The sequence below is a fragment of the Littorina saxatilis genome, linkage group LG9, assembly GCF_037325665.1.
Source record: "Littorina saxatilis isolate snail1 linkage group LG9, US_GU_Lsax_2.0, whole genome shotgun sequence".
NCBI classification, from domain to species: domain Eukaryota; kingdom Metazoa; phylum Mollusca; class Gastropoda; order Littorinimorpha; family Littorinidae; genus Littorina; species Littorina saxatilis.
The window spans coordinates 39,035,334-39,056,638 of NC_090253.1; the positions used below are offsets into that span (position 1 = coordinate 39,035,334).

At 39.8% G+C, this 21,305-nt stretch overlaps 3 long non-coding RNA genes across 3 annotated transcripts; 1 reads left to right on the forward strand and 2 right to left on the reverse strand.

Moving 5' to 3' along the window:
• Positions 1-2,179: 2,179 nt before the first annotated feature.
• Positions 2,180-5,695, reverse strand: LOC138976020 (uncharacterized). The gene is made up of 2 exons (XR_011458847.1): positions 5,332-5,695; positions 2,180-4,672 (listed from the first exon to the last, which is right to left on the reverse strand). It is a non-coding gene; the product is annotated as an uncharacterized lncRNA (long non-coding RNA).
• A 56-nt stretch (positions 5,696-5,751) lies between these two features.
• LOC138976019 (uncharacterized) lies at positions 5,752-10,838 on the forward strand. Its single transcript, XR_011458846.1, has 5 exons — positions 5,752-6,455; positions 6,737-6,898; positions 7,270-7,407; positions 7,953-8,110; positions 9,420-10,838. It is a non-coding gene; the product is annotated as an uncharacterized lncRNA (long non-coding RNA).
• A 405-nt stretch (positions 10,839-11,243) lies between these two features.
• On the reverse strand, positions 11,244-20,005 carry LOC138976018 (uncharacterized). The gene is made up of 4 exons (XR_011458845.1): positions 19,880-20,005; positions 16,015-16,122; positions 11,772-11,904; positions 11,244-11,461 (listed from the first exon to the last, which is right to left on the reverse strand). It is a non-coding gene; the product is annotated as an uncharacterized lncRNA (long non-coding RNA).
• Positions 20,006-21,305: the final 1,300 nt, after the last annotated feature.

A 21,305-nucleotide genomic window follows, 5' to 3' on the forward strand; every position in this document is an offset into this window, starting at 1 on the left:
CCGGCCTTGAGCATTGAGCTATTTATAGCTCAAAGGTTCAATGGCTGCGCGGCAGCATAAAACACGCCCCACTTTCCTGCCAGTTTCTTCGGGGACTGGCTCGGCCACACTCAACATTCTCCGTATTTGAATGGTCGGGATGTGTGTCCACGGCGACGATTGGCTTGCGCGGCAGTCCTCACCACGCCTCTCTTCTTGCCCACATCTTTGGGGATCGGATCGGCAACACTCGACATTCTCCGTAGTTGAATGGTCGGGGTGTGTGTCCGTGGCTACGATTGGTCGCGATAGCATGCCAGTACCGACGTGAGGGGACCTCCCACGATTCGGCCGGGCCAGCGCGCCGCGTGTATCATAACCACCCACAGTGTAAATAAAACCCGTCCTCCGGTAAGAAAAAGCTCGTTCTCTTTTATATTGTAAAACCGCGCGGTACTCTAATAATTTTTAGTACTTGTGTATTAACTTATATGTGTATGAATGAAAAAGTTCTGTGTTGTCTAAGTGTTTCGTTTAAACAGGCCAGCAGTTAAGCATAGTGTACATAATTTTAAGAGAAATATATTTTTCTCGACTATTGAGTGCTGGTTCCCAGCACGAACATCTATTTTAACCAGTTTTAAACAAAACTTGTTGTCTTGGACGCCATGCTGGAGCCGGTCCCGCAGGATCACCGTGGACAGGTGGGGGTTGGGGGTTCCCCACTTGAATCCGCTGGACGACTGGCGCCTTCTGTACTCGTCGTCGTACAGAAGCACAGACTGCCACAAGTATCTGGCCCCCAGCTCGCCTATCATCTCTGTGTACCGGAGGTAGGCGGTCGAGTCAAACCCGGGCTTCTCAGCAATCAACCTCGCCATGATGCGTGCGTTTGCCACAATCCAGTGGCAGGGGGAGACTTTGTCAAGTTTTGGTCTCTGGTTGAGTTTTAGGATGACACCTCCCCCGAGTGTCACCTCTTCCTCGGCCGCCATCGACCCCGGCACAAAATCCAGAATGGAAAGATAGGAGGTCTCACCTGTTGGCTGCAGTGACAAGCCGCCTAACAGTCCCTGGAGTGGTTCCACGCTTTTTTCCTCTGTCACCCGCTGGGATAGTGGCCCTCCCCCGCTTCGCTTTTGCAGGGCCGCCACTGCTACTCTCAGCGCTACGTAGTGGCCACGCTTGAGACCCAGGCCCTCCAAATCCTGGGCAGTCACATTACTCAGCACATTGAGGGTGTTCAACTCCTCATCCTGGAGAACTTTAACCACCGTTAAAGGCAGATCTGTCGCCCACGCTCCAAATTCGAAGTTCATATTGCAGTAAGAAATAGTTGGCATATGCCCGCTGCGCTGCGCTGGTAAGGACTGACCACAATGTGTTGCTCTCCCGTTCTTATAGACCCCCGCTGATGCATCACACGTGCAAGCCCCCCGGCAACATGGACATTGCGGCTGGGCTCTTCTCCTTGACTTTCACAAGTCCTCCTCTCCCCTCTCTTTCTAATTACGGGCCTAAGTGTTGATATCCTGCTTTACTACCCTCTCTTCCCTACCTGCCAACACTGATCCCTTTAGGCCTACCTCAAGTATCTAACATCCTCCTCCTCCACCCGCGGCTAATCTGTCTCGTTTAAATAGAGTTTATCTGACGCTGTCCGCTCTATCTAAACTCACACTTAAACAAATGTGGCTCTGTTTTTATAACTTTTAAACTTTGGTTTGACGAAATAAAAATATACTCGATTTTATCGCCCCATTCCCCCATAATACGTATGTGGACCCCACGGATACTAAGGTGATACATGGTACTTCATTTTATCAAGTCTTAACGGTAACCTTTTAACTCCTTATCACCCCCTCCCCGTCATCTTCCCGTCTTTTAACCAGCTCTCGTTATTTTATTTTATTTATTTATTTTTTAATTTTATTGTTTAATATATTGTATAAAAACTCATGTCCAATATAGGCACTTAAGCCCTGACGGACAATAAGCCTCTTAATTTTCGTTTCGTTCGTTCGTGGCTGCTGGCCACTGAGACACCTGTGTGTTGTTGAGCTGTGTGTGATAGGGTCTGACTGCTGTTGTATACACTGAAAACATTTAGCCAAGTCAGCCTGTTAACATTTAGTCAAAACGTAACCAAATGTAATCACCTGTCATCCCTACACGCAAATCATAAACAGAACTCCACAAACAAGTGCTTCTTCTTTATTCAAGCCATCATTACATGCTTTTAAACTCTGGAGAAACATGTGACCCGTTTAGTGCTCTCCATACCCTGATAGCATGCTAACGTTAATTTAACGTTAATTTAACGTTTGCATGGTTAGATTTTGGTTTACGGTTAGCATTAAACGTTAAATTAACGTTAAATTAACGTTAGCAGAAAAACGGTTCTAAAGCAAACGTTAAATTAACGTTAAATTAACGTTAGCAAGCAAACCGTTTTCATGGCAAACCTTTTTTAAACGTTAATTTAACGTTTGCCTGAAAACCAATATAAAACGGTTTGCATTGAAACGTTAAAATAACGTTAAATAAACGTTTACACATAACCGTTCAATATCAAACCATTTTTAAACGTTAATTTAACGTTTGCCTGAAAACCAATATAAAACGGTTTGCATTGAAACGTTAAAATAACGTTAAATAAACGTTTACACATAACCGTTCAATATCAAACCATTTTTAAACGTTAATTTAACGTTTGCCTGAAAACCAATATAAAACGGTTTGCATTGAAACGTTAAAATAACGTTAAATTAACGTTGGCACATAACCGTTCAAAATCAAACCAATTTCAAACGTTAATTTAACGTTTGCCCGAAAACACAAAAAAAACGGTTTGCACTGAAACGTTAAAAAAACGTTAAATAAACGTTGACACATAACCGTTCAAAATCAAAGCAAAAGCAAAAACAAAAAAACCCAAAAAAAATGTTGTTATTGTTGTGGTGGTAACATTGACATTAACAATAACAAGCAACCAAAAAAAAATTTGAAAAAAAAAATAAAAAAAAATAAAAATTTAAAAAAAATAAAATTGACATATTATATCAAAAACAAACGTTTCAAAAAAATGTATTTGTAAAAAAAAAATAAAAAAAAAATTACCATAATGTAACGTTAAATTAACGTTAGTTTTATGTTTTATGGCTAACGTTTATTTCATGTTTTATGGCTAACCTTAAATTAACGTTAGATTTAGGTTAGTTTGCTCATCAAGATAAACGTTAAATTAACGTTAACATTTAACGTTAATTCAACCAAAATAAAACCATAATATAACGTTAAATTAACGTTAATTTAACGTTTACCGCTAATATCAATTTGACCAAAATAAAAGTATAATACAATGGCTGTTTGAACGTATTTTTCACGTTGAGTGCAAACATTAAAAAGAACCCCCCAAAAAACATAATCAAACGAATCATAAGGAAAATAATTTTATTTAATTTTTTATTTTGCTTTTTAAATTTTTTTCTTATTTGAAGATGCATTTCCCATAGTCTTTTCTGTCTGCTGTTGTTGTAGTGTTATATATGTAGCTAAAACCATGTTAAAAAAAGACAAGCAAACACCAACATGTAAAGTCAAATCAAAGTTTGAAAAAGGTTTTTGGTGAGAACAGTTAACTTTGCAGCTAACGCTATATGATCTTGTTGTATTACTTAATCCGGAGAGCATGCAGGCTGTTGATTTTTTTTTATTTTTATCTCTGTCTCATTGCAAGGATGGTACTGGCCAGGTCTCATATTTTGAGCCAAAGACTGTACATGCTAACATAAAACAAAACAAGAAAAATAAATAAAACCATTAGAAACATGTTTTGACAATATGTTGTAAACATTTATTCATCATTCCTTGATATTTCCACAATATAAAAAATAAAAAATAAAACCATGATAAAAATGTCAAAAGTTGAATCAGTTCTAAAGTTTCTAGAAGTGAGTTTGGATATATATATATATACCACACTTTTAGGTTCTGTACCTAGAAATTTACCAATTCTATTCCATCTTTTGGGTTTAAAAAGTTCTTTGCAGATATATATATTATACATCCAAAATGATGCCACAAGAGACAAGGAAATATGAGGTTATTTGCAACACCACCAGCAGAGGAAGAAGTCGCTCACTTTGCAGCAGCAGATACAAAGAATTGTTGAATTTGAAGCAGGAGCAGACACAGAAGTTGTTGAATGTGTAGTATCTGCAGCAGACAAAGAAGTTGTTGAATTTACAGCAGACGATATATTTGTTAAATCTGCAGCAGCACACAAAGAACTCATTCACTTTGCAGCAGCTCCAGACAACAAGAATTGTTGAATTTTAAGCAGGAGCAGACACAGAAGTTGTTAAGTTTGCAGCAGGAGCAGCAGCAGACAAAAAAGTTGTTGAATTTGCAGCAGACGATATACTTGTTAAATCTGCAGCAGCAAACAAAGAAGTCATTCACTTTGCAGCAGCACCAGTCAACAAGAATTGTTGAATTTTAAGCAGGAGCAGACACAGAAGTTGTTAAGTTTGCAGCAGCAACAGACAAAGAAGTTGTTGAATTTGCAGCAGACGATATATTTGTTAAATCTGCAGCAGTAGCCATGGAAAAAGTTGTTGATACAACCAGTGCAGACGATGACATGTCTGCAATAGGCGACTTTGAAGATCTGCTCCACATGCTATGACACCTGCAAAGACAAAGAATGCAACAATCTTAAAACATAAAGAATTCAGTGTTATTTGAGAACTTCAGTGTAAACACTATAATTATGTCTTCTTTGTTGGTGTTCTTTGCTGAACATAGAACTGAAGGTAAATAAGGTTTAAATTGTCTTTGCATAATGCCAATATTGTTGAATTTACTTCTGTGAATTTGCTAACTTTGATAGCATCATTCTGTGTTTGAATGAAATGCTCTATGTCAATGCTGCCTGGCACGGACAACAGCCCTACCCACCCATCCACCCCCACCCCACCTACACACACACAGAACACCTTCCCAAAAATGTTCCCCAGACTAAGACAATGGAATGTCAGTTGGACCTTGACTAAAAATATGTATAGGTAAAGATGTCCCAGCTACAACAAATTGTTCTGTCAGAAGACCTCCTACATGTCGAAATGATGTGATGGCCGACCAGCCAAGAATTACATGTATCAATGACCCTATGCTGAGGCCTGACAATAACACTGCCTTCTCTCAAATATGATTTTCTGTTATATAATAATATGACTGCTGGAACATTCATCTTAGCGTTAAACAAGGATTTTACCTGCAAACACACACACACACACACACACACACACAGTGACACACACAGTGACACACACAGTGACACACACTTACTTGGCCTCAACAGCCAGAATGTCGGGGTTGTACCTTGTAGTTTACATCCCTGTGAATGCTTTCTGTTCCATCCTCATGGTAATTCCTCCCACCCTGCAATGAAAGCATTGATGTGTGAATTGCATTAATTACAATAGTCTAAACACACTCAAATCTTTACTTGTTAATGAAGACAGAGAGATAGAGAGTGGGAATGGGGGGGGGAGAGGGAGAGAGCAGTTGTCAATCAAACCTTGTTTTAAGTGTCTTTGAATAGATCATTTTCGAAAATTACTCCCCATGCCTCTCCTGAGATCTCTTATTTACTGTACAGTAATGCATTTGACCTGAAGCTGTAAGATTGAACAGTAAGTGCCCTGGGTGCACATGTGTGGAAAGTATCAGATTGAGAGAGAGAGAGAAATTTTCAGATTGAGAAAGAGAGAGAGAGAGAGAGAGAGAGAGAGAGAGAGAGAGAGAGAGAGAGAGTAACAGACAGAGTCTAGAGACAGAAAGACACAGAGAGAGACTGAAACAGAGAAAGAAAGAGACAGAAGGCAGGAAAGAAAGAGAGAGAAATCCACCTTTCCAATCGTTATGCATGATATTGCTTTGATATTTGTGACTCGTATGAAAAATAAGTCAACAATCACAATGCCAACGGATCGTGAACTATGAATCACAACATTACCTGAAATTGGGTGAATTTCTTCAGTGCTGAAAGTTCCATTTGCCATTCGCCTCAGCGTCACAAGATCTGTAGTGTGTATTCCTGATATGCTGAAGTGTAGCATGTTATCTTATACATGTATCAGCAGTCACACTGACTTTGAAGTTGCTAGCGTGTTAAAAACTGTTACAGAAACTTTTTTTAATTTCGATTCCAGTTCCACAGTGAAAAGTTTGAGACTGAGAGTAATGTCCCTTGGCGATCAAGGGAGGTCACTCAGAATTTTCGTTTCTAGTTATCAAAGGACGTAACGGCAAGTTGTGCTGTCTGCTGATGAGGAAGATTGGGAACTGGCACTGGCAGAACTTTGCAAGAGCACTATGATACACCAACAGAACCAGACTGGACAGTCCAATACTAAGACCGAAGGCGCAAGACATAACTGGACTGGTTTCAAGATTTTTACAAACTTTGAGTGAGTATTCGTATTGCCTATGGAACTTGGAAGATAGATTTGCTAATTATTGAGACTAGATCAGATGTATTTTTTATCTCTTGGAATACATGACTGATGAGACTAAAAAGTTTGCTTTGTTTCTTAGGTGTGTGTGTGTGTGTCACTGTGTGTGTGTCACCGTGTGTGTGTTTAGGTGTTTGCTGTTTTTCTTTATTGTTGTTGTTGCCTGAAATGGTGATTTTAACTAAGAATCCTTTTATGATTCTGTTGTGCATAATAAATAGCTTTTATTCTTTCAGATTTATACCACAAAAAAACTGTCTGCATTTGGTGGGGAGGTGCCTTAACTGGTCAAAAGAAAAGTGAGCTGATTGATGGCATGGCCGTTCATCGCATTTGGATGGGAAAAGGCAAAACCAATTTCCATTCTTCAACAAGCTGAAGGTTTGCATTGGAAAACAGTAAGTGGGTTTTTTAAATGAGTTTTCAATGTAACTGACAGAACAATTTGTTGTGTAATTATTATATAATCAGTTGTGTAATGCTTGCAAAACACACACACACACACATGTACACACGCATCCCCCATCCCACCCCACCCCTTTCCACATGTATACATTACATACACATACAAACTCCAATTTGAACTGTACCTGTTTCAGTGGTGGACCTTTCTGGTGACCTGTAATTACTCAACTGTCTGTTGGAACATATTAGGGAAAATAATCTATCAATGTGCTTTTGTAAATTTGTTGGTTAAATCAGAATTACTTTCAATTCTGTTTCCAGTCCTTTGTGCAAATTCGTATTAATTGGACATTATTTCTTTCAGATGAAAAAAATCCTGTCTACAATCGGAGAGAGAGAGGTGGCAATGGGAGGGGGCCACAGTCTGAAGGATGGCTGTACCAAAGCATGCAGTTGGAAGGGGACAACCCATCAAGGTTTACAATTATCAGCTTTGAAAACAGTGAGTACAATTTGGTACATGTATAATTATTGCTTGCAACAGACCCACAACCCCCCCACCCACACACACACACTCATATAAATTCATATATCAACCGTTTCTGTTTCAGTGATGGACTGGTATGATGAACTTTTCTGTCTTTAAGTTTAATAACATTTAGGAAAACATGTTGTCATTCTGTGCTTGTTTTTTGTGATAAGGCCTAAAAAAAAAATAACCCGACCTACCCTATTTTTTGGGGCCGACCCTATAACTTTTTATTACATTTGTCAAAAAACAACCAAAAAAAACCAAATAAACGAGTGCAGAAAACGCAATGAAAGCGAAAGCGCCCGAGTCGCACACTTATTTCCCTGTCAACTAGGTTTAATTTGTACACGTTAGAAAAAAAAGTTAAAAAAAAAAGTGATTGCCTACCTTTCTACCCTATTTTATTTTGGCTATGTTACCGTAACCACACCTAATTTTTTTTTTGCCTAACTGAGAATCCTTGTTCTCATTCCTGTGCACATGACATGTATTTATATTGACTTTTATTCGCTCAGATAACAAACAAGTCTGCAATTGGTGGGAAGGTGTCTGGACTGGTGGGAAGAATGATGAGTTCATTGATGACAGATGATTGTACCAAAGTCATTCAATCAGAAGGGGGGAAAACATCGAAGTTTCCATTGTCTGTGCTGAAAGTTCACACTGTTGACCAGTAAGTGAATTGTTTAACTCAGTGTCGTCTTTTTTACATTTAGTCAAGTTTTGACTAAATGTTTTAACGTAGAGGGGGGAATCGAGACGAGGGTCGTGGTGTATGTGCGTGTGTGTGTGTCTGTCTGTGTGTGTGTGTGTGTAGAGCGATTCAGACTAAACTACTGGACCGATCTTTATGAAATTTGACATGAGAGTTCCTGGGAATGATATCCCCATACGTTTTTTTCATTTTTTTGATAAATGTCTTTGATGACGTCATATCCGGCTTTTCGTGAAAGTTGAGGCGGCACTGTCACGCCCTCATTTTTCAACCAAATTGGTTGAAATTTTGGTCAAGTAATCTTCGACGAAGCCCGGACTTCGATATTGCATTTCAGCTTGGTGGCTTAAAAATTAATTAATGACTTTGGTCATTAAAAAACTGAAAATTGTAAAAAAAGAAATTTTTTTATAAAACGATCCAAATTTACGTTCATCTTATTCTCCAACATTTGCTGATTCCAAAAACAAATAAATATGTTATATTTGGATTAAAAACAAGCTCTGAAAATTAAATATATATAACAATTAATATGAAAATTAAATTTTCGAAATCATTTTAAAAACACTTTCATCTTATTCCTTGCCGGTTCCTGATTCCAAAAACATATAGATATGATATGTTTGGATTAAAAACACGCTCAGAAAATTAAAACGAAGAGAGGTAAAGAAAAGCGTGCTATCCTCCTCAGCGCAAGTACTAAACCGCTCTTCTTGTCAATTTCACTGCCTTTGCCGTGAGCGGTGGACTGACGATGCCACGAGTATACGGTCTTGCTGCGTTGCGTTGCGTTCAGTTTCATTCTGTGAGTTCGACAGCTACTTGACTAAATGTATTTTCGCCTTACGCGACTTGTTTTTTCCTGTGGTGCTTAATTTCAATATCAGTTGTGTAATGCTTGCAACATACACACACACACACACACACACACTCTCTCTCTCTCTCTTTCTCAAATTGGGCTGAGACTTTTGATTTTGCATATATGTGGACTTGCGCCTGTGTGTGTGTGTGTATGCGCGCCTGTGTGTCTGTGTGTGTGTGTGTCTGTGTGTATGTGTGTATACATGGGTGTGTTTCTTAGTACATGTATTGTATGTGTTTGTTACTGCTAATGTGTGTGTATGTGTGTTTGTAAGTGTATGTTTTTGTTAGTGTATGTGTCTGTTGTGTGTGTGTGTGTGTGTGTGTGTGTGTGTGTGTGTGTGTGTGTGATTTAGTTTGTAATCCCAGCCATTGACTAAGAACCATTTTTCCTTCTCTATCCCAGGTTGGTATCCTGCATAAGATTATGACCACTTCAAAGTCAGGGAGCTGGGCCTGGCCACATAGTTCAAACAGAAGTTGAACTCCCTCACCATTACCATCATCATATTCTGTGAGGTGGACTTCACCTACGACCAGAAGTTTGACCAGCGTCAAAGAGCGAGTGCAGGCAGCTGCTAGTGCTACAGGACATCATTGCGCGCCATCTCACTAACAAGATTCAACACCTTTGCTGACCCACAGCTTCTGAATGCTGTGTTTGCAAAGCAGCCCGGCATCAAGCCTTATTTACATGGGTGCCATCATTCAGGACTAACACCAACAGTTCATAAACAAATATTCACTGTGCACACACATGTTTGGCAAAGTGGTGCAGAAAACATGCAGTCTTGCTGCTTGTTAATTTTTATTCATCGATGATTGTTTTTCATCTAGCTACTCCACAAAATATGTTAATATCTTTTGTGATAGCAAGAATCTTAATGAAATGAAGCAGAGCGCTATTTTAAGATCTGAGAAACAAAGGGACGTAATTGCTCTGCTATATGACATGTGCAACAAGAGTAAGTGAGATTATGTGGAAGCAATTTTCTTGGCACCTGTGAGAATAACACGCTTTGGAATGAACAAGAGACTTTACATGCTTGTCACACGTGTATGCATTAATAGCGCTTACATCCCTTTGTTTCTCATATTTTGTGCTACTGACTTGCTTGTATTACTGATTGTGCAAATACTTTGTATTGTTTTTATCTCTGATTTTGTCATTAACAGTGATCGCTGTCGATAATGAGTTTGCACAGCCCTATGGTATTTACCTTGATGAACCCATATCAACGCATTGTGATTGAAATTCTTAATTGCTGATCCTGTTATCGCCTTCTGATGATTTTTTTTATCAAGTTCAAACTAGTCAATGTAGCGTTGCTTCAATGAGATTAAGTCCACACATAATTTTTGTCTGCCCGATTGATAATACTATGCTGTGGTATTTTACTGAGACTGAAAAATGTGTTGTAATATTTTTTTAGTTCACATTTTCATGTTTTAGCAATTGAAGGAATTTAGTATGCATTGTTCAACATTTTAAAAGTGTTACTGTTATCAAATTAGTATTCACTTATTGAATTGGTAAAGACCTCAACAATTTAAATTTTAAATAAAATTTGTGATCTTGAATTTTCTGTGCATTGATTCAAATTTGTATTTGCAAATGTTATTTTAATGTTTTCAGGAGAACGTAAATTTAACGTTTGCATGTTAACGTTAATTTAACGTTTGCATGTGAACGTTAATTTAACGTTTGCATGTGAACGTTAATTTAACGTTTGCATGAGAACGTTTGATTATGGTTTTGTTTTGGTTAATTTTATGTTTGCATGCTAACGTTAAAAAAACGTTAAATAAACGTTAATAAAACGTTTTATTTTGGTTATTTTTATGTTAGCAAAAAACGTTAAAAAAACGTTAAATAAACGTTAATAAAACGTTTCTTTTTGGTTTTATTTTGGTTATTTTTACGTTAGCAATAAACGTTTAAAAAACGTTAAAATAACGTTAATCTAACCGTTATATTATGGTTTGATTTTGGTTTTATTTTGGTTATTTTTATGTTTGCAAAAACGTTAAATTAACGTTAATTTTAACGTTATATTATGGTTAGATTAACGTTAAATTAACGTTAGATTAACGTTAAATGTTAACGTTAATTTAACGTTTTATCACATGAGCAAATTAACGTTAAATTAACGTTAGCGGTAAACGTTAAATTAACGTTTACCGCTAACGTTAATTTAACGTCAATTTAACGTTAGCATGCTAACTGGGTAAGTTCTCTAATTCGAATGCCGGAACAGAGTCCTTCCTAATTGAACGATTCGTGGGCACATCATTTCAGATCTGGGTATGTGTCAAATTGGAGGTATCGTCTGTTCCATGCGAAAGCCTTCACGGGAAACGAGGTTGTACTAAAGCCGTAAAGGGCTGCATTTTTTCCTCCCTTCTTCATTGTCACAGCAAGTGTCAGACACTTGCTCAATGCTTGGACTGGAAAAAAAAGAAATGATTGTATTTGGCACTGCCACAGGGCCCGAGGGCGAGAGGAAGGCAAACTTGTGCAAATTAATGGAACACGCGCGTACACACGCGCGCACACACACACACACGCACGCACACTGACACACACACACACTGACACACGCACGCACACTGACACACGCACGCACACTGACACACGCACGCACGCACGCACACTGCCACACACACACACACACCGTCACTGACACAAACACACACTGACACAAACACACACTGACATACATACACACACACAGTATGCCACAAGAATACCCCTTACTCGCAGTCTTTTGCTGCCAGAAGAACGCAGGGGTTAGAATAAGTGATACTGTCCGAACCACACACATATTCCAGGTGTCTGGTGCACGCACGGTTGGACTGGCACATCGGAGACCTGGCCTCCGTCTCAAACACTGCGAATTATGGACATAAGACATAAGATAATTTATTGTCCATACAGTTAAACAGTTGATGGAAAAGTGTGGTTCATCTGCTCTTAAAACAACACACACACACACACACACACGAACACACTGGCACACACACACACACACACAAAACACACACACACACACACACAAAACACACACACACACACACCCACACATACACACACACACACACACACACACACACACACACACACACAAAATGAAATAGGAGAACAGATCGAGCGCTGTTGTAATTTTCGGATAAATGTGAAAGAAACTTAACGGACAGGAACTTAATTAATGCGTTTGATTCTGCAAAATCATATTATCAGTGATATGGAACGTTCCTCTGCAAATTTGACATGATGTTAGTGAGAAATGATCTTGTTTCGTAATGTTATCGTTCCGATCGTTTTGCTTTGGTTGGCTTGCGGGTTAAAAGTGTTCGTTTTTGGCTCACGAAGTGTAGCCTATGCGATCGTAACTTTGTCTGTCTGTGCGTGCGTATGTGCGTGCGTGCGTGCGTGTGTATGTCTGTGGTAGAAACTTTAACATTTCGTCATTTGAAGACGTCACATTATGGCGTAAGAGGGTTAGACGTCACGCGAAGGAATGTCTCGGTCATTGTTATTTTGAGCGGGCCGAGACTAGTTGGCAGTCGTGTCTGTAAGTAGGCTACATGCAGACAGACAGATCTAGATCTAGTGTCTCGCTTTCTTGCACAGTGTCACCTATGCTTACCGTGTGTGTGTGTGTGTATGTGTGACGGAGTGATTGAGTTTGTGTTACTGTTTGTCGATTTCTTACGTGAGCCTTGAAGGCTTCGCCTCTTGTTTGCTTGTAGGTTTGTTTGTTGTTTCAGAACTATCATTTTAGAAAGTTCATTGTGAAACTCATACCGTTTTTGTTATATTGAACCTTTTGTGTGTGTGTGTGTTTTTCTTTGCCTGTAGGTTTTGTTTGTTTGTTTGTTTGTTTGTTTGTTTCAAAACTCTGATCTTCAAAGTTCACTGCACATTTGTTTCGTTAATTTGAGCGTTTACTTCTTTTTGCTTGTAGGTTTGTTTGTATGTTTGTTTTAAAACTATTATCTTTGAACTTCACAGCCCAAAAACTCATACGGTTCTGTTATTTTAAGCGTTTTTCGTTTTGCTTGTTTGATTGCTTGTTTGTTTGTATGTTTGTTTCAAAACTATTCTCCTTAAAACTTCACTGCAACATAAACACAAACTCATACAGTTCCGTTATTTTTAGCGTTTTTGTTTTTGCTTGTTTGTTTGTTTGTTTGTGTGTTTCTTTTAAAACTATATTCCTTGAACTTCACTGCAAAATATTCATAGAAACAAAAAGACCAACGAAGAAGGATGCTCCCTGCCTTTAAAAAAAAGTACAACATGTAGCAAAAACAAAACTAAACTTGATGATAATCAGTTACACCCTTTCAGCGCCCAAAGGTTACATCTGTTTATATGTAATAATATGTAAATTTCCGTTTCCAAGTGTATTTTAAGCTTTTTGTCATGTTTCTTTAAGACTTTTATCTTTCTCATGTCATTGTTCTAAAGTCAATTATACAATACAATACAATACAATACAATAATCTTTATTCATCTCTAAAAGAGAAATTACAAGCTTGACTGTGTGTCTGCAAAATCAATCAACCAATCAATCAATCAACCATGCATGTAGCAACATTCACATCGCATACTCACATCATATCGCCACACGCAAACACTGTACCCACACACCTACTAAAACAAGCCTAAAAATAGAAGCAATGCATTGCCTGTTATAAAAATTATATCACATTATCACCTTATCACATTTTAACCACATTATCTTATCACATTTGTATCCTATAAATCAATATAACTAACAACAGAGAAAAACAACTGATAAAAGGATGTAAAGATTATGCCGTTGTCAGAGCGACAGCACCAGCACCTAGCGCCCCACCTGAGAGTTGAAGATGTGAATTGCAGATGGAATGAATGAGTTTCTGTAGCGTGTGGTTCTTGTGTATGGCTGTCTAAATCTTAAGCTTCTGTCCATCCGTCTGCTGTCAAGTTCAGGTCTGAGTGGGTGCGTGTCATCGGTCAAAATCTTCTGTAGCCTGTCAGTCAGTCGTCGTTCCTGCGTTGATGCAAAAGTGTCCTGCTTCCTCCCAACTACCCCACCTGCTTTCTTAATGAACTTCTCTAATCTATCCCTGTCCTGCTTGCTGATGCTGCCACTCCAACACACGGATCCAAAGTACAGCACACTATTGCAGGTTGAGGTATAAAACATCTGGAGAATCTCTTGTCTAACATTAAAAGATCTGAGTTTTCTCAAAAAGTACAGGCGGGAGTGGAGCTTCTTCACAATAGCATCAGTATTGGGCTTCCATGTCAACTTATTATCTATGATTATTCCCAAATACTTATACTGCTCTACTTTCTCTACAACCTCCCCCTTAATCGCTATATCCCCATGTACATGTTCCTTCCTCCTATTGTCCATAATCATTTCCTTGGTCTTGCCTACATTAAGCTCTAAATAATTATCATCACACCACCCAACAAACTTATCTACCTCCCGCCTGTAGTCCGAGTCGTCATCGTCAGTCATTAGTCCAACCAGTCCAGTGTCATCGGCAAACTTTGCCATGGGGCATGAGTCGCCAGAAGTACTAAAATCAGCTGTATACAAAGAAAAAAGAAAAGGAGAGAGAACTGTGCCCTGTGGGGCGCCTGTGTTCGTGCACACAGTGTCAGACACTAGTTTATCTCCCATTTTCACAAACTGAGGCCTCTTTGTCAAATAGTCCATGATCCAGAGAATGGTGGAAGCTGGAACATTCATCTTACAAAGCTTGTCTGCCATTAAATGTGGCTGAATGGTATTAAAAGCACTGGAGAAGTCAAAAAACATCAAACGAATGTAAGAACCCGGCTTGTCTAAATGAGAATACATCTTATTAAGAACATACAACACTGCATCATCAACATTCCTGTTTCTTCTATAAGCAAACTGACATGGGTCAATAAAATCTTTCACAAAATCACTAAGCCTAAACAGGACAATTCTTTCAAAAACTTTCATGCACACAGAAGTCAGTGCTACAGGCCTCAGGTCGTTCATGATCTGTACAGATTTTTTCTTTGGAACAGGCACAATGCATGAAGTTTTCCACAGTGCTGGTACTTTACTAACACTAAGAGATAAATTAAAAATAACAGAAAGAATGTAACTAAGTTGCTCTGCACAGTGTTTGAGTACTCTAGGCTTCATCCCGTCTGATCCCCCCGCTTTGCTAGCATTCACCTTCCTCAACCCCCTCATCACCTCCTCCTCTGTCACTAGTGAGCAGGCGCAGCAATACTTGGTTGTAACTTTTGAGTTGGAATGACTGTGAGTGGATGCTGTTATGCTTGTTTTGGGTGTGAATGAACACACACATGCACACGCACACACACGCACACGCACACACAAGCGGCATAAGCGGGGATGAAAGCGTGGTGGCCAGTGACCCAGAACGAACAAAAGCCAACGCTCGAAGTCCGATTTCACGAAATTCTCGGTGCGGGGTGCGCTCTGGCCCTTCTTTTTTTGGTTCTTTTTTTTTTTAAACAATTTTTTTTTTAACTTTCCCTGCTGGTTGACACTCCGTTTGATATGATGAAGAATCAACTACAACAAGAAAAGAAGATTAAAAAAAATATTGAAAAAACACAGACGCAAAAAAGACAATAACAACAAGCTAGGTAACACTCAAGAGAGGCCGGCAAAACAAACCAGCAAGCACATCATCCTGCACACGCATACCATAAGCAACTTACCCACCAACTAAATCCTAAACAAATTAACCAACAAACCAACAACGAAACCTGCTGACAAACAAACACTGAATTATGTCCAAGAAGGAAAAAAAACATGTGTTAGTGGGGATTGTGTTAGTCAGTGTCTATGCGTGCATGCGTACATCATTTGCGGGCGTGTCAATAAGTGTGTGCGTGAGTGCGTACAGCCCCGGCGTGCGCGTGACTGTCTGCATGTCTGCTTGCGTGTCTGCGTGCCTGCGCGTACGTATGGAAAACAAAAATGTCATACCTAAAACTCCCAAAAGCAGGAAGGCAAGAAGTGAAGGCTGCATGATTAGTGACGGTCGGTTTCCTTTGTGTGTCCTTTCAAGTGTTTTTGCTCTCCTCCAGTCAGATTCTTATGAACATAAGGAAGAGCAGAATGACAAAGTGACTATAATCTCTTCGACTGATTTATTTTATGAAATTGTCACCTAAGTAGATATTTATTCACGACCGAAGTTCAGTAAGAACCTTGAACAATATATGATAAGATAAGATAAGATAAGAACACTTTAACGTGCCATTTTCATTTTTACATAAACATATGGTATTTTGTCTGTTGGGACCACATCGCATTTGTAATAATACAAACACACGATCAAAAAGCATAATCGAACATAAATACACCCCTAATGTCACCTTATTACCTGAGCATTTGAACAATGAGCATCATATATATGAACAACCTTAATTAACACAGACTTCACAAAGCGCAGTAACAATACAACTACATCAACACCAACAACAACCAATGTTGTAAATGTCTTGTTCTGTCAAATAGTAAACGTTCATTTAATAATAATAATAATAATAATAATAATAATAATAATAATAATAATAATAATAATAAATGAGCATTTATATAGCGCAACATCATAACTTTACAATTATGCTCTTTGCGCTTGACACATTTAAAATTAAAACACAGTTATACAAGCATTTACATCTACATTCATAGTCAACAACGCTTAATTAAAAGCATACACCATCAAACATACATTACAAAAGATTCTTCCACTAACTAAGTAATAAAAACATGAATAAACAAGAAATTCCTCCGATAGGAAAAACACCCCCGTTGGTCAAAGGGAAATAACCATTCTCACTGCACCCATTCTCACTGCCACCAACTGAGAAGGTTATTTCCCTTTGACCATGAATATGTTTCTGTATAAATCCTTGTAGAATCTTAATCCAGCAATAACTCCCTAACCGTGTGTTTGACTGGTCCCAATTTTTGTAAGGACCGTCTCAGGAATGTATAGAACCTGTTCACCAAGTTTGGTGACGATCGGTCCGTTCATTCTTGAGATCTATATGCGAACACAAACACACAAACACACAAACAAACAAACAAACAAACAAACAAACAAACAAACAAACAAACACATCGAGTGAAACCTATACACACCCCTATACCGGGGGTGTAACAAACACATCGAGTGAAACCTATACACACCCCTATACCGGGGGTGTAAATAGGTAGTAAAAAACAAGGAAATACCAGCTGAATACCCTTAATCAAACAGAACATGTTATCAACAATGCTGAAAACAGTCCTAGATGTTTATATACATTATCACTAAAACAACAAATACACTACATGTAGCCTACTGATGGACTGAGAAAACAAAATCAGGGGTTGTATTTCTTGAAGAGGTGCGTTTTAAGTGCTCGTTTGAATGCTTGGGGTGACTGAGAGTGGCGGATGTGAAAGGGGAGAGAATTCCATTGTGTAGGTGCGCAGAAAGTAAAAGTGCGTTGTCCGTATGTTTTGGTTTTGGTGTGTGGAATGGTAAGGATGCGACAGTCAGAAGAGGCACGGAGTTGTCTTGCTGGAGAATAGACGGTGAGGAGTTCAGAGAAGTAAGCAGGAGACGAGCCAGAAAAGAAGTTAAAGCAGAGGGTGGACAGTTTGTAGTCAATGCGGGCTTGAATAGGTAACCAGTGCAGTGTGTGAAGAAGTGGTGTTGCGTGATCTCGTTTTCGTGCTTTGAGAATGAGGCGTGCTGCCGAGTTTTGGACTTTTTGTAGTTTATGCAGGAGGTACAGAGGACAGCCAGAGAGAAGAGAGTTGCAATAGTCAAGTTTAGAAAGAACAAAGGCACAGACAAGAGTGTTAGTTGTTTGAGAGGAGAGTGTGTGGCGAATGGTGCTGATCTTACGAAGCTCAAAATAAGCTGCTCTACAGACTAAAGATATATGTTTGTTAAGGGTCATGTCAGATGAAAGGGTGAATCCAAGGTTTCTAGCTGATGGTGAGAAAAGAATGTCGGTATTGCCTATTTGAACAGAAACAGGTTGGGGAGAGGGAAATGTAGTGTTCTTCCTTTTGCACAGTAAGACTTCAGTCTTATCATCATTCAGCTTGAGTTTGTTATCGACCATCCAAGATTTAACATCAGTGATGCATGTCTGAATGGTCTGGATGGCGGAATGTGTCTCTGCAGGGGGACTGGGTTTATACAGCTGGGTGTCATCAGCAAAAGACTGATTTAAAACAGAATGGTTTTGAATCAGTGTGGAGAGGGGCTTAGTGTACATGATGAAAAGGATGGGACCGAGTACTGAACCTTGAGGAACGCCGAAAGAAAGTGGGGCTGGAGCAGACATTTGGCCATCGACAAGCACAGCCTGAGTCCTGCCAATGAGATAGGACTCAAGCCATGCTAGCGGTGGACCGGATATGCCGTACAGAGTCTGAAGTCTATGGAGAAGCGTGACATGGTCAATCGTGTCGAACGCTGCAGAAAGGTCAAGTAGGGTAAGCACTGACACATCACCACCATCCAGAGCAGACAGAATGTCACTGATTACTTTAAGTAGGGCTGTTTCAGTACAGTGAGAAGGGCGATAAGCGGACTGAGAGTGCGAGATCAAATCATGGGTGTTCAAATATGACAACAGCTGCTTCAAAACTACCTTTTTAAAAACTTTGGACAAGAATGATAAATTAGATACAGGACGATAATTCTTCAAAATATTGACATCAAGACTAGGTTTTTTGAGAAGTGGTTTGACAAGTGCAGTTTTGAACAATGATTTCTTGTTTTTTGATTCAACAACAACCATCGTTCCGAACTAATGAGCCAAGAACACGGCATGGTAATGTATGGACCGTGAATTCAAAACATAATAAGGTTTACGTAAAATTGCGTTGATTCCTTTTTGTTGACGTGTATTAGCGCGTTTTCTGTTGTGACAGGGGAGGCTACCGCTCCTTTCACAGCAGACTCTGCACCCGAGTTGTTGGCCTTTAAGTCAACACCGGTGGATTGTGGAATTCTGTTTGTCATGGGGTCTGGTGGTTTCCGATTGTCTGTATGATGTTCATGGAAACCTTCGGGTTTGCATAACAGTTTTTATAGGGCTAAGAAATTAGCCCTAACATTTTCAATCCTGTTTGATTGCACTTCGCCTCCCGAGGTGATCGTAGTGTTTCGGCACTCGGTTACATCTGAGGTGATCGTAGTGTTTCGGCACTCGGTTACACTGTGATCAAACATAACTTTAAACTGAAATTGTAGTCGCAAAGGTAACAGAGTTATTTCAGTTTTAAATACTAAACCCCATTTTTTAAGACCATACCAGCAACTAGCATGACGTCATTCATTGACAGAATTGCACATGATGGCTGCCTTTTCAATAACTAGAAATACCCAATCCTAACACATGGAAGGTTAAATTGGGTAAAATCAACAGAATTAAAGAGGATTCTTTTTGATAACAATTTTTCGTTCAGATCACGGACTAATAAAGCAGCCATAAGGCGAAATAGAAGAAATAGACGAAAAACGCTACATAACGGAGTTGTGGGTGCGGGAATTCCCGCATAACCTATGCGTCTGCCAGTGGGTTTCGTCCCTTGGTTCGGTTTGTACAAGCGTTAAAATATCTTCCGTTTGACTTCCGATAGGAATGTAATTTTTTGCATACACGCGTCTAACCCTATTCCTTACACTTTCACGAAATTTGAGCTTAATTGACCCAGAGATACAAGTCTTACCCGACTTGTTTGTAAGACATAGCCCGCCTCAAACAAACAAATAAACACTGAGACAGAGCAAATCCAGTAAGCCCCATAAGCGGCTTAAAAACGGTATCCTTCTTACCTGTCTTTGAGTCTTTTTGCAGAGAGGTTCGCCTGCGCCAGCTTGTTTCCCCAGGCTTTATATAGGATGCACTTTGTGGAACCCCCCTTTTAAGACCTCAAAAAATCTGAGAAAATCGGGTCTTAGGAAAGACGGAGTCTCAAAATGGGGGTAATATAACAGAGGTTATGAACAGAAAATCTGAGAAAACAAAGTCTTACAAAGGAGGGTGTCTTAAATTGGGGAGGGGGGGGGTCTTAAAAGGGGGTTCCACTGGGCCAGCGTGTTCCCTCCCCCCTCCCCCCCCCCCTCCCCCCCCCCCCCCTCCCCCCCCCCCCCCCCCCCCCCCCCCCCGTGAAGCCGAGTACCATGATATGCACGCACTTCTGACCTTTCAAATCTGACAACGTTTGTGGCGTACACGCAGCGGTGCAGTGGGGGGTAAAATGGATATTAAATAATTAGGGGAAATTTGTGTAATCTACCTTATAATAGGCCTCTGTCTGTCTGTTCATCCTTCACACTTTTGATCGCTTATAGTTCCAATGTTTATGGGCCGATTTGCCTGAAATTTAGCATGGCATATGTGTCAATGCTATGGCGGCATATATGTAGAAACAATTTCTAGGCAATCGCTGCACGAATTTCGGAGTAAGATAGAGTAGAAGTCCTCGATTAGTCCTCGATTACTTTGTATCAGGACGGTTTCTCGCGATTTTTCCATCAAATAAGTTGTTTTTCTAACATCGTTTTATGTGCCCGTTCTTCAGTGTGCATTCCTTGCTCGAACTACTACCCACGCTTTTGCTGCCCTGAGATAGACGAGCCCGGTGGTCAAACCTTCAGGTTACAGTAGCGTGCCGTCGACAAAGGTTCAGACACCCGACTTTGACTGGATGGGTCACAAGCATCTTTGCTTACCAGACCTCTCTCTCTCTCTCTCTCTCTCTCTCTCTCTCTCTCTCTCTCTCTTTCCCTCTCTCTCTCTCCCTCTCCCTCTCTCTTCAAGTTCCCTCTCCCTCTCTCTTTCCCTCTCCCTAGTGTCTCTCTCTCTCTCTCTCTTTCCCTGTCTCTCTCCCTCTCTCTTTCTCTATCTCTCCCTCTCTCTCTCTTTCTCTCTCTCTCTCTCTCACACATACTCACACACACACATACTCACACACACACACACACACACACACACACACACACACACATACACCCCCCCCCACACACACACACACACTTTGTAATTCTACTTAATGTGGTTCGGGTTTGTCTCGACCCCATTTGGGTAAGCACTTGGTGGTTTTTTATTTATTTTATTTAAAGGTACTGAACTTGTCAAATCCAGGTGCACGGAGCCCCTGGGGCTTTTAGTCATACCTCAGGCAGCTGTTAGAAGAACTACCAAGTTTCATTGACTTGCACCCAAAGAGTCCAGAACTGCGATTTTTTTTACGAATTA